At 29.3% G+C, this 15,038-nt stretch overlaps 1 protein-coding gene across 1 annotated transcript in view; it reads left to right on the plus strand.

Moving 5' to 3' along the window:
• LOC109831945 overlaps positions 13,586-15,038 on the plus strand; it is a 17,268-nt gene continuing 15,815 nt past the window's right edge. The window contains exon 1 of the mRNA XM_020399432.1: positions 13,586-13,662. The gene's annotated coding sequence lies outside the window, so the exon portion shown is untranslated. The remainder of the gene's footprint in view (positions 13,663-15,038) is intronic.

Below are 15,038 nucleotides of genomic sequence, written 5' to 3' on the forward strand. Positions count from 1 at the left end.
CAGCGAATTGGCTGAAACTGGATCGAATTTGGCAAATATTTTCGAAACTAGGGTCGATCCTGGCGCGGGTCGAGGTGGGGGGCTGGTGGTGGTAAAAATATTTCTAAAGAGTCTCAAAACGACAAGTTCTGATCCTTTAAAAATGAGAGATCCACGTAGGGTGAAGAATTGACGTTGATGAAGATGTTTGTGGCTTTCGTGATTTAGAAAGTTTGCACGTCACAGGATATGGGCCCCACCAACAAAAATGGTGCCAAAAAGGTTCTTGTTTTGTTTTGATGTTAGATAATAATTTACTAAGTAATTAGTAGTTTTTCACAAAGCTAATTATATCACAAGTTTAAAAATTGATAAAATAAATCTTAGAGAAAATATGTTAATTAATCTTGGATCAAGAAGATTGATATAAGTTATACTATCGTATGCAATATACTTGTTGATATTCTTGATTGAACCGATATGTGATAATTTTAATTTTTTTCATTGAAAAAAAAAAAGAAACTACTCTACTCTACTCACTGTTCGTTCCTCTTTTTGTTAGAAGAAATGTTCCATTTATAGCCATATAGGAAGATGACCTCGAAATCCAACTTTATAAGAACAACAAGGACTTTTATGATGTAATGGTGATGCGCAAAGTTGATATCATCGCATAAAATATGTATGGCCGATAAAACATGACTCATTCCACCTTCTTGACAAACTTGATGTTAATATTTTTGTCAGGATTAATGAATTGTTATAGACAGGTTAAGTCTCACATCATATCTGCTCCCATTAAAAATGGGAGTTTGAGAAAATGTCAAGGGAAAATTGTGTCAAGGCCCCAAAAATAAAACATTCATGTGCTGCAGCCCATCCACTTTTTCCATATGGTTCAGGCCCAAGAAGTGTCACATTATGTGTTGCAGCCCTTTTTCATATAATTATCATGTCAACTAAGCACAAAGAGAGATAAACAAACATAAAAGCCCAAATACCCTCATTTCCTCCTCCCTCTCCGTTCTCTCCAGATCTATCATGTTAGGTCCAGTTTGATTCATGTTAAGTCTAATTTAAATCATGTTAAGTCTAATTCAACTTGCTTTAGGTCTAAAAATAAGTTGAATTAGAGTTAACTTGAATCATGTTGAGTCTAATTTAACATGTTTTAAGTCTAATTTTATGTTAAGTCAAATTTAATTCATATTAAGTCCAGTTTGATTCATGTTAAGTCTAATTTAATTCATTTTAAGTATAGTTTAAATCATGCTATGTCTAATTTAACTTATTTTAAGTCTAAAAAAAGTATAATTAGACTTAACATGAATCATAGTAAGTCTATTTCAACTTATTTTAAGTCTAATTTCATATTAAGTCTAATTTTGATTCATGTTAAGGCCATTTTGATTTATGTTAAATCTAATTTAATTCATCTTAAGTCTAATTTTAATCCAGTTTAGTGCTAAGTCTAGTTTAGTTCATGTTAAGTCCAGTTTGGTTCATGTTAAGTCTAGTTTGATTCATGTTAAATCCAGTTTGGCTCGTGTTAAGTCCAGTTTAGTTCGTGTTAAGTCAAGTTTAAATTATTTTAAGTAATTTAAATTATTTTAAGTCTAATTTTAATTTTGTTAAGTCTAATTTAAATCATTTTAAGTCTAACTTAAATTGGACTTAACATGAAATTAGACTTAAAATAAAATAAAATAGACTTAACATGGATTGTATGTTAAGTCCAAATTGGTTCATGTTATAAGTTGAATTAGACTTAATATGAATCATGGTAAGTCTAATTCAACTTATTTTAAGTCTAATTTCATATTAAGTCTAATTTTGATTCATGTTAAGGTCATTTTGATTTATGTTAAATCTAATTTAATTCCTTTGAAGTCTAATTTTAATCCAGTTTAGTGTTAAGTCCAGTTTAATTCATGTTAAGTCCAGTTTGATTCATGTTAAATCCAGTTTGGCTCGTGTTAAGTCCAGTTTGGTTCGTGTTAAGTCAAGTTTAAATTATTTTAAGTCTAATTTAAATTGTTTTAAGTCTAATTTTAATCTTGTTAAGTCTAATTTAAATCATTCTAAGTCTAATTTAAATTGGGCTTAACATGAAATTAGACTTAAAATAAAATGAAATAGACTTAACATGAATTATATGTTAAGTACAATTCGGTTCATGTTAAGTCCAATTCGGTTCATGTTAAATCTAATTTAAATCATGTTAAGTCCAATTCGGTTCATATTAAGTCCAATTTAAATCATGTTATGTCTAATTCGGTTCATGTTAAATCTAATTTAAATCATGCATGTTAAGTAAATCTCAACTTGTTTTAAGTCAAATTTTATGTTAAATCTAATTTAGTTTATGTTAAGTCTAATTTAATTTCTTTTAAGTCTAATTTAAATAATGTTATGTCCAATTCAACTTGTTTCAAGTCTAAAAACAAATTAAATTAGACTTAACGTGATTAGATTTAAATCATGTTAAATCTAATTCAGTTAATATTAAGTCCAATTTAAATCATGTTAAGTCTAATTTGGTTCATGTTAAGTCTAATTTAAATCATGCATGTTAAGTATAATTCAACATGTTTTAAGTCAAATTTTATGTTAAATCCAATTTAGTTTATGTTAAGTCTGATTTAATTTTTTAAGTCTAATTTAAATAATGTTATGTCCAATTCAACTTGTTTCAAGTCTAAAAATAAATTAAATTAGACTTAACATGAATCACATTAAGTCTAATTCAACTTGTTTTAAGTCTAATTTCATATTAAGTCCAATTTGATTCATGTTAAGTCCAATTTGGTTCATGTTAAGTCTAATTCGGTTCATGTTAAGTCTAATTTAATTCCTTTTAAGTCTAATTTATATCATGTTATATTCAATTTAACTTATTTTAAGTCTAATTTTAATATTGTTAAAATTTTTAAGTCTAATTTAAATCATGTTAAGTCTAATTCAATTTTTTAAAGTCTAATTTCATGTTAAGTCCAATTAAATTAGACTTAAAACAATCTAGACTTAACATGAATTAAATTGGACTTAACATAAAATTAGACTTAAAACAAGTTGAATTAGACTTAACATTACTTAAATTAGACTTGAAACAAGTTAAATTAGACATAACATGATTTAAATTAGACTTAAAAAGAATTAAATTAGACTTAACATGAATTAAATTGGACTTAACATGGAATTAGACTTAAAACAAGTTGAATTAGACTTAACATAACTTAAATTAGACTTAAAACATGTTAAATCATGCATGTTAAGTATAATTCAACATGTTTTAAGTCAAATTTTATGTTAAATCTAATTTAGTTTATGTTAAGTCTAATTTAATTTTTTAAGTCTAATTTAAATAATGTTATGTCCAATTCAACTTGTTTCAAGTCTAAAAATAAATTAAATTAGACTTAACATGAATCACATTAAGTCTAATTCAACTTGTTTTAAGTCTAATTTCATATTAAGTCCAATTTGGTTCATGTTAAGTCTAATTCGGTTCATGTTAAGTCTAATTTAATTTCTTTTAAGTCTAATTTATATCATGTTATGTCTAATTTAACTTATTTTAAGTCCAATTTTAATATTGTTAATTTTTTTAAGTCTAATTTAAATCATGTTAAGTCTAATCAAATTTTTAAGTCTAATTTCATGTTAAGTCTAATTAAATTAGACTTAAAACAATCTGGACTTAACATGAATTAAATTGGACTTAACATAAAATTAGACTTAAAAACAAGTTGAATTAGACTTAACATTACTTAAATTAGACTTGAAACAAGTTAAATTAGACATAACATGATTTAAATTAGACTTAAAAAAATTAAATTAGACTTAACATGAATTAAATTGGACTTAACATGGAATTAGACTTAAAACAAGTTGAATTAGACTTAACATAACTTAAATTAGACTTAAAACAAGTTAAATTAGACATAACATGATTTAAATTAGACTAAAAAGGAATTAAATTAAACTTAACATGAATTAAATTAAACGTAACATGAAATTTGACTTTTATGTTAAGTCTAATTCAACTTGCTTTTAGACTTAACATGAAAGAATAGAGATAATGGCATTTTAGAGTTTTTTTTATTTTTTATTCTCTTTCTATACTTAGTTAGCCGATAATAATTACTAAAGAAGAGCTGCAGAACATAGATCTCAAATTTAAGGACTAAAACACATGGGGAAAAGTCAAAGGGGCCACAACACATGAAGTTTATGCTTTTGGGGTCTTAACACAATTTTTCCAAATTTCAAATCTTAAAAAAAATTATTTAGTAAAGAAAACAGATAAAGATTTAAAATTTTGACTGTCTAAATATTTGATTTTTGTACCTAATAAGTAAAAAAGTAGAACTCTTTATCGTAGCATTTATTTATTACATTTAAATTTAAAAATAAAGATAGTAGATGATATTTATGAGATATCCTCACCACCTAACTATTTTCATAATTAAGGAGAATTTCAATTGTGCATGAGTGACAAATTAGAAAATATCCAAAATCCGTACAATTTGCGCAAGTCGTACTAATACTGAAATGACATAGTTTGAAGATTTTATAAAAAAAATTGATCTACAAAATTACTAGAAATATCTAAAAGGTTTTTAAAATATGTATATTTTATGTTGGAATATAAAAGAATTCAAAATATTAAAATTTTATAAAAAAGTCGTAGATTTTATAAAATTCATGCTTCCTTTAAAGGTGGGAGTTAAGGAAAAACTATCCATGAAAATGAATGTACCCTTCACCCTTTCAGATATTATATTATCATTATATTTTATCCTAACCAACTTTAATTAATAGGTATGAGATTTAAGTATTCTATCCTATCCTAATTAATATGTACATAAGCTCAGATTTGATTAAAGTATGTTAAAGACTATATTAAGTTATAGGTTTTATTAAGTAATAGATAATTGTTCAACCTCCTTGTTCATGCACTTCTCTAGAAATTAGAAAATAGAAAATCTAAGGACTTATTTAATTTATTTAATATAGAAAACATATAAAGATTTAAAATTTTAACAATGTAAAGATCTGAATTTGATACCTAACAAGTAAAAAAAATAAACTCTTTACATTAGCATTTGTTTTTTATATTTAAATTTAAAATAAAATAATAGATGATATTTATGACATATGCTCACCACCAAAACTATTTTCATTATTAACAAGACAAATGTAAATTTTGCATGATTAACCAAACTAGAAAATATATACGATCCATACGATTTGCACAAGTCATAAGAATATCAAGAAAATAATTTGAAGATTTTAACAAAAAAAAAACAATCTACAAAATTAGTAGAAATATCCAAAAGGTTTTCAAAGATTATATATATTTTTTTAAAATCCAAAAGAATTCAAAATATTAAACTTTGATGCTTAAGTCATAAACTTTATAAAATATGCAAAAAATTCTAAATGAATTCTTTACATTTCAAATTATCCTAATTAATAGAAATATATTTAATATGATTTCACTGTGATCATGTTCCAATTACTTAAAACATAGTTAATAAGATACAAGCTCTAGATAATACTTCAATCTCCATTTTCAACCATTTATCAAGAAATTACAAAATAGAAAATCTTAGAATTTTAAAAGTTTATTTACTAGAGGAAATATAAAGATTTAAATTTTGATCATCTAAATATTTAAATTTGGTACCTAATAAGTTCAAAAAATATGACTTTTTTTTATCTTATCATTTTTTCTTTATATTTAAATTTAAAAATAAAGATAAAAATAGTTAGATGATATTATGAAAAACTGATAGTTTGTTATTCAAAAACCACCCATCTCAATAAAATAAAATAAAATAAAATAGATATAATCGTATATTTACTTAATAATTTGATCAAATTAAAACTATGCATAATTTAAAATTTTTTAATTATTAAATATCTTGTAATCCTAATTAAATCATATCTATCCATAATTTAAAAATGTTTGTCCTCATAAATTCAGGATACCATGTTAGAAAATTACAAAAAACATTCTTAAAAAAAAAATAAAAAAACAAATATCCCCTTAGAAATCAATAGTTGCTAAAAAAAACTTGAAAATTATAATTTTAATCTTAGAGAACATCATAAGTTAATCTTTGATCAAGAAGATTAATATAAATTATCATGGATATTAGTGCCCTTTTAGTGGGCTGCCATATCTATTTTGATATAATTGTTATTAGGGGATTTGGGGCAGGATCATGAGGTTAGTGATATCACATCTCTTCTTGTTGATTACCTCTATCTATATGGATTTGGTAGCGAACTGAACGATCTTATCTCTTTGTTGAAGTTCCCCTTATAAAAGGTATGAAGACTTCATATCTCACACATATGGGTGTTGAATAATGCGGATGAGTCTCGTCTGTTATAGTTTTGTCCACCGTCGGGACCTGATTAGGTTGTCACTAGCTACAGATCAGAGCGCCGATCCGAGTTATAATTTATCCCAGCTTTTTTTTAACAAATTATACTACCATATGCATTATACTTGTTGATACTCTTGATTGAATCGATATATGATAATTTTAAATTAAAAAAAAAAAACTATTTAAGAAAAGCGGAGGCTCTACTTGCTATTTATTTCTTTTTTTCGCTCTTTTATCTCCTAACGAGTGCTCATAGCCACACCTTCGAAGAACCCTTCCATTTATAGCCATAGGACGATGACACGGAAATCCAACTTTATAGGAGCAACAATCACTTTTATGATGTAATGGTGATGTGCAAATTTGATATCAGCACATAAAAATATATATGTAGGGCCAATATGGAATATGACTCATTCTAGCTTCTTCACGAACTTGATGTTTATATTTTTTTTTTTTGTCAGCCGAGGAATGAATTGTTATTGACGGGTTAAAGTCTCACAAACTAACAAATGTATGAATCTTTTCACTTCTGAGTCTCACTCTCATATGTATACTAAAAATTACTGTCACTTTAAGAAGTTTGCGTGGTAACGTGGGCCATTTATTAGCCAATAAATAATAATGAAAAATGCATACAACTACCACAAAGTTCGGTGCTCAATATTTAATGAATGTGGACATTAGCACGTGGGTTTTATTAAGTAGCGGACGATATAAAGATAATGTAGATGGCGTGGTCGGCAACAATCTATTGATGTGGATGATTTCTCCATTTTAATTAGTAGAGAAGTTGAGACGAAATTGTCTTTGCTGATTCGAACTTCCAATTGCCTCGCTCAAGAAGATAGAAAACTAATGCAGAGAGAGAGAGAGAGGTCTATTGCGGTATGCGGCGTACGCCAAAACTTTATACCCAAAAGATATAATCTATATATTCTATCTTCTATCTAATTAATATGTATCAATAACTTTTATACAGAAAGTCAACGTTCTTCATGTTTTCAATGTCAAGATTATATATCCATGTGCTACAACTTTTTATCCATGTACACTTGTAGGTATGGTGGAAACGACCCAAATAATAACAAATAGTTCGTTAATTGTTCGAGTAACTATTTAGTTAGTTTTGATTATGTAATTCGTTTAAAGCTAAACAAATAATGCTTAGAATTTAAATGTTAACGAATAGAATTTAGGGAAAATTGTATCAAGGCCCCAATATTAACCGGCCCATTTGACCATGCCCTATGTATTTTGGGCCTTGTGTTTAAGCCTTAAATACTAGCTGTATTTATGTCAAGGCCCTAAGAAGACTGCCAAGTGAGCAGTTAGAGAAAAAGCCCACTTGAAATTATAAACCAACCCTTATGCCATGCCCGAAATTGGTAACCGCGCCCATCCCCCCCCTTTCAAGCACACACTCTCTCTCCCTCTCTCTTCTACTGTTAACTGTAACAAAAAAACTCAAATTCCATTCATCCTATCTTGAATTTCAACTTAGGATTAGGGTTTGCGCTGAGAAAATGTCGTCTAAGGAAGTATCTGATCACGATTTCCAAGTGATTCATCGTGAGCGGCAGGGGCAAGTTCTCAACTCCCGTGAAAGACGTTCTAAATGAAAAAATGAAGCAAAATCTTCATCGTCAGTTGCACTTCCTGAGTGAAGTGGTGAAGATTATGATGATCACATGACTTCCTCGAGTGATGATGGTTGTGCCTCTTCAAGCGACGGTGAATTTTGTTAATCATCTGGAATGGAAGCACGGAGGAATCATCGTATGCCCTTTTGGTCATGCAAAGGAGTGAAATACGAGAGGCAATTAAAGAAGATTGGCATGGATGGTTCCAACCCTAGAAAAAGTAAGTGTTAATTATATCGAGTTTCATAATAACTAAACTGATTTTCATGTTATCTAAACTGAGATTCACGTTAAGTTTAGTCCATTACATGAGAATTAACCTGAGTTTTACGTTAATTAAACTAAGTTTCATGTTAACTGAGCTGAGTGTCATAACAACTAAATTGATTTTCATGTTAACTGATCTGAGATTCATATTAAGTTTAATAATACATGATAATTAACCTGTGTTTTATGTTAACTAAACTGAGTTTTATGTTAGGTAAATAAGGTTCATGTTAAGTTTAATCAAATACATGTTACCTTAACAGAGTGTTATGTTAACTAAACTGAATTTCATGTCAAATAATCTGAGTTTCATGTTAAGTGTACATTTGATATATTTTAAGGGAAAAGCTTGGTGATCTTGCTGAAATTAGGCTAACCGCCAATTTTGGTGCATACTATGAATTTATGAAACATCTTTCCCCTAAGATGTGTTAGTGACATAGGGATGCATATGAAGGATCCACATTTTAGTATTATATTCTCTTTGATGCTCCTGCACTTGATCATCCAGCACTTGAGCTAGTGCTGAGTTAGTATGATGTTCGTAATGAAACATCTTCCATCCTTGATGCCAAAACCGGAAAAAAACGATTAACTTTGACTGGGATTAGGTTCATAATCATATTGGGTTCTCAATTAATGGGGAAATTATTTATACCAATCGGGACCCCAAAAGAAAAATATGAAGGGAATATTTTGCTAAACTGTACAAAAATGAAGAGGGGGAGAAGGGATAAAAAGGAACAACATCAATGAGTATTCGAAGTTATGTTGAAGATCTACTAGAAAGTCTTGTGGAATAAAAAAAAGGTGAAGAATGAGGAAGCCAAGAAGAATGACTCAATATGCTATGTATGTTTTTCTGATACTTTATTTGTGAAGTTTAAGTTATATCATGTTAAATCTAATTTAGTTTTTAGTTAGTTTAAGCGGTTCATGTTAAGTCTAATTTACTTGTTGTTAATTACATAAACTTTGATGTTAGTTATAGCTCTGTTTATATTAAGTCTAGATTATTTCATGTTAACTGTAAGCTATTTCATGTTAATTATCTTAGATCATTTCAAAGCATCTTGACGATGCTTTTGAAAAGAAAGATGAGGTGGAGGCTCTACTATTGAGAAACAACTTATCTTACAGAGAAATTTTGCTAAATTTTTGCAGACAATTATTGAGTGCGACAAAACGTAGGAAGAATATATATTGTAAAACATTTATGAAGTTAACAGACTCAACAAAATAGTGAATTTTTTTGTATGATGTACTGATGTTATAGACCCGTAGGTGCTAAAGGAAAATATTAAGAAGAAAATTACACAAAACAGGAATTTTAAGCCGCAGACAACTGAGGAGAAAAATCATTCAGCAGCAAACTTTGGAAAGGATTCTGATAAAGGAGAGAAGGAAGTTCCCATTGAGAATAATGTCGCAAGGAAGTTTCCATTGAGGAGGAAGTTCAGGAGGAAGTTCCCGTTGAGAAGAAAGTTAAGGAGGGAGTTCCCGCTGAGGAGGAAGTTCAAAAGAAAGTTCCCATTGAGAAGAAAGTTGAGGAGGAAGTTCCCATTGAGGAGGAACTTCAAGATGAATTTGAGGAGGAAGTTGAAAAATATGTTGACAATAATATTCAGAATGATGATAGAGGAAGTTTTAAAAAATAAATTTTGAAATAATTAATAGGAAATATAAAAGTTAACATGAACCAAATTAGACCTAACAGTTTTTAAATCATAATTAATAGGAAATAACTTTAACTTAACAGGAAATAGTTTAGACTTAACATCAAACTTTTTGCATTTAACATGAAATAATTTGACTTAGCATGCAATTACTTATACTACATACATGAAATTACTTGAAATAACTCATCATTAAACGCTTTTTGCAAATCAATGGGGGCAAATATTATCTTTTATTATCATAATTAATCATAGACCTCATAAGCATCACCATATAATTATTATTGTGCTCTTTCTTTACCCCACCATATCTTACTATACTCGACCCTTACCCTATAGTGACTTAGAAACTCTTTTTGCACATTAACAGGGCGTATGTCTGGCCGGACTTTCAACATGGGTTGTAATTGGGTCGCAATAAATTTTCGGGAGGCCCTTGAATGACTATGTCACGACCCCAATTTCTGAACCTAAAAGAAATATTGGAGCCAGACTAAACCTGTGAAAAGTCCTCCAAAAATATACATTCATCAAAAGACCATTAAAATAATCTCTTCATTGAACTAAAGCCAACAGTAAATATTCTCTATAATCTCAAAAGTCAACATTAATCTAATTAACTTGACATAAATAAAAATTGCTCAACTTGAAATAAAACTCGACCTAAAGGAAAGAATCTCATTATTACAAAACTCTTAAATTATCAACTAAACATCAAAGACTTTATTTAACCTTCACCTAGAAGACAATAACAATATCAAATTTTATTCCTTGCTCCATTCTAAGAATTTGAAAATCATCAATTCCACCTAATCCCGAGTCTCTGAAAAGAATAAAAACAACACAATGAGTTCACAACTCAATAAGTGGATAAATTCATACATTAAACATTAATTTTGCAAAACTAAAATGAATTGACTTGATAAGCAAAATACTAAAATAGTAGAAAATTATAATGCTACATTTTAAAAAATATATACATGCAATGGAAATAAGTAGGTTACGTCTCAATGCAGTCAACACTTCGATACTCCGGTTGACTTAGTAAATCCCACTATTATATACCCCGTGATCAGGACGATGAGACCCAAACTAGGGTCTTAGCGTTAAAATAAAAACCTCATAGATGCACATTGAACCTTATTTTAATGACTTACTTATATCTAACCTATACCAGTATATAAACTCGAGATGCATATATTTTTAAGAAAACAAATAAATTTCATATAACCAAACACTTTATAAAGAATTACTAAAGGCCAACCAGTAGTGAAACCAACCACATATACACCACAACTTACTACTATATGAAAATACATGATTATCAAGAAAGAAATAAGCATAGGCTTACACCAAATATATATCCATGTGCGTCACATCCAAATCAACATTTAACATGCGAGTAATAAAAACTAACATACAACGCTTAACATTTAACTGATTAGACTTAACATTGAACTAAACAAATAATAAAAACTAAACAAGACTTAACATTGAACCAATTTAAGTTAACAAACAAGACATAACATTCAATAGATTAGACTTGATATTCTCTCATTAGAATTAATATTTAACAGATTAGACTTAATATTATTTTTATTAGAATTAACATTCTTCTCATTAGACTAAAACATCTTCAAATTATGCTTAACATTCAACTGATTAGACTTAATAGACAACTCTATGGAATTAATATTCAACCAATTAGAATTAACATCATACATATTAAACTTAACATACAACGCGTTAGACTTAACGTGTAACGACTTGCAGTTGACATACTATAAATTAGACTTAACATACAATAATGACTTGCAGTTAACAAATAATAAATTAGTCTTAACATATAATCCATTGTACTTAACATTCTATCTTTAGACTTATTATTCAACCCAATAGACTTAACATACAAGCCCTTAGATTTACCTTCCAACTCATTAGACTTAACATCATAAATATTAAACTTAACATAAAAATTGTCAAATAGAAATCACACTTAGCCAACGTTTCTTTAAAAATTTATCTTTCCACGATGTTCAAATAAAAATTACAAATTTCTTTTGAAAAAAAATCAATAACTTACAGGTTTTGTGGAACTTGTTGGTTGTTATGGAAAGTCAAATCCTCTATCTTTTGAAAAGCTCTCATATGAATCTTTTTACACCCAATATTGAGACTATGCTCCACCATAGATGACAAATCATCTTCATTCTCAATCACAAAACTAAAGTTACCATTTTGTTTCACCTTTGTATGCCAACGATAAAGAATCGTATGGAAGTTTTAACCTCCCTGACATATCAAATTCAGTTCCATCATGATGGTTGAAGAGTTAATTTTTAAGAAAATGACTTAATCACCTGAGGAGACTATGCAGATGATAGTCTTCTCAGCCATTAATGAAGGAAAGGTAGGAGTAATAAAGAAAATTTTAGGACAAGAGGAGTATTGATAGTTGAAGAGCAAAAAGCCTAAATAATTATATAAAGAGTCATTGCTCATGAAAGAGAAACATGGTAGGAATTTCCCTCCAATTCCACCATTAGATTGCCATTAATGAGATCTGACGTTCGCAAATATTATGATATGATGGGGGCGCAGTGTCCCGGGGAAGGAAAAGGGCATTTTATGGTTTATGAGAAAATACAATAGCTTTTCTCTATACGGTTGATGTGGAGGGGCCTGATTACATTAAATAGGTTTTTTAGGTTCTTCATATTAGGGCCTTGACACAAATTCCGTAAAATTAACCAGATCTATATTCGATTTGCTTGCTTATTAAATATTTGATTACTTATAATTTGTATAATTAAGCACAAGATGTTGTATTTTCAACAACACAAACAACTTCTACTTAAGTTCTATATGCTCATTTTGAGAGACTTAAAGAATCTTAAATAAAATTTCTAATGAAAATTTCAAATTAAATATATATCCGCCATAATTTTAAAGAAATAATTTTTATTTATAAATTTAAATACTATTTGATAATCTAATTCTTTAGCGGAAATAATAATTTGATATTCATTATATATTCATGAATCTTCATGAATATTTATTAAGTACTAAGTATTCGAGTTCAACTTTGAAAACTCTAGTTATATGCATATTCAAATTCCATAATTTTAAACATACAAATACGAACATCTCAGCATTCGATTTAATTTGATCATTTTAACACGCCTACTTGCGGGGTGGGGTCTCTTTTACTTTTTATGGGAGCTTTCATAATTCTGCTTGCATAAGTTTTTCCCAAAAAGAAGTATCACCAAAATGATGAATGCGATTAACCTATTAGAAATATAAGAAAGTTTATTTGCTGCTTTTTTTTGTTTTGAAGTTTGCGTATTAGGCTTTTACCTAATACATGTGATTAGTTACTTTAGTTTTTTGTAGTAATTATTGTTAGCTCAATGATAGACAATTTGTTTTAGTCGGGGTAAATCTCTGTGTTTTTGGACGAGGGTAACTCAAATCCGAGGGGGAGTCGTTCGAGTCCATGATGCCGTCACAATTAAATGGGCCGTTGTCATTTCCCTCTCAGAGTAACTAGGCCGGGCCCCCATCAGCTAGCCCGAATAAATGAACGCCATTGGGTAAATTACCCGTTTCAAATCCTCGCGAAAAAGAATAAGATGAGAAATCTTTGCAGCCGCCTTCGCCGTCACCGTCGAGTCGACGAAGAAAATTAAGCAGGTCAGTCACTTTACTAGATCTATTACTAATAAATAATTCATATTTTTTTTAATTTCTAAACAAATCTAATTAAACCTACGGTAATTTGCGCTTTTGATCTCGCAAAATTTATTTTTGGCACTTCGATGCCCAGAGCTTCCACACTTTCGCGACAACTTTATAGCATTAAAAGCGCAAATCTTCCTGTTTAAACTGAAGGTCTGGGGTATCAAAGTGTAAAAAAATAAACTTTGAATCTCAATGTTCAAAAAGGTGACGGCTTTATGGTACCATGAAATATAACTTGGTAACAAATTTATGGCGTCAAGTGCACATTATTCAATTTAAACCGGAAGGTTTGGGGTATCGAAGTTAAAAAAAAAATATGGCCAACCGAGTTGGAAAAGATGACAACTTTAGGGCTTATTTGGATTGAGAGGAATAAGAGTGAAGGGAAGTTAGGAAAACCATTCACCTTCATTCACCTTGTTTGGGAACATTTAGAAGTTGAAGTTATTCACCCTAGTTCCCATTGGTTCACCCCCTAATAGTATAAAATTTGTTACCCCAAATTGATGTTCCATTCTCTCACCTAGTTTTCCTTAACTTCCTTTCACCTTCTACAAATCCAAACAGGTTCTTACGACAAAATAGTGTAAGTTATCTAAGTTAAGCTGAATAAATAAATAAATAGATTATTATTTATTAGTTATATCGAATCATCTTCCTCCGCTTGCGTTTACCTTATGTTTTAATTTCTCTATGGTTTCACAATTACTGATGTCATTATGAAGGATATATAGAAGGGTGCATCCTCCTCCGAGGTTAGACGAGTCTTTCGCTATTACTTTAAAGAACAATTTTTCACTTTAGCCCTTTTAAAATTTTTTATTATTAAAATCGACCCTTTTTTCTTTTATTTATCAAAACCGACCCGATTTCTTGATTAGCGGCTTAATCACATTCCTAATTAGTCGGGGTTGCCAACCCCGACTATTTAGGAGGGTCTTAAACCCTAATTAGAAGCCTTAAACCCTAAAAATTAATATCCTAAATAGTCGGGGTTGGCAACCCCGACTAATTAGGAATGTGATTAAGCCGCTAATCAAGAAATCGGGTCGGTTTTGGTAAATAAAAGAAAAAAGGGTCGATTTTAATAATAAAAAATTTAAATAGGGCTAAAGTGAAAAATTGTTCTACTTTAAAAGTAACTTTTTGAGAAGGTCCGGTTGCTTCTTGTTAATTCTGTCCTGTACCCTTTCCTTCATATTTATTATTATTTTTTTTTGAAAAAAGTTGTAAATCTACCACCTTCATGACTGGATGCACGTTGTCCGCGTTGAAGATTTTGTCGACAACCATCATCTAGAGACGACTGACCACAACTTATTGGCTTT

This window comes from Asparagus officinalis, chromosome 2, assembly GCF_001876935.1.
Source record: "Asparagus officinalis chromosome 2, Aspof.V1, whole genome shotgun sequence".
In the NCBI taxonomy this organism is placed as follows: domain Eukaryota; kingdom Viridiplantae; phylum Streptophyta; class Magnoliopsida; order Asparagales; family Asparagaceae; genus Asparagus; species Asparagus officinalis.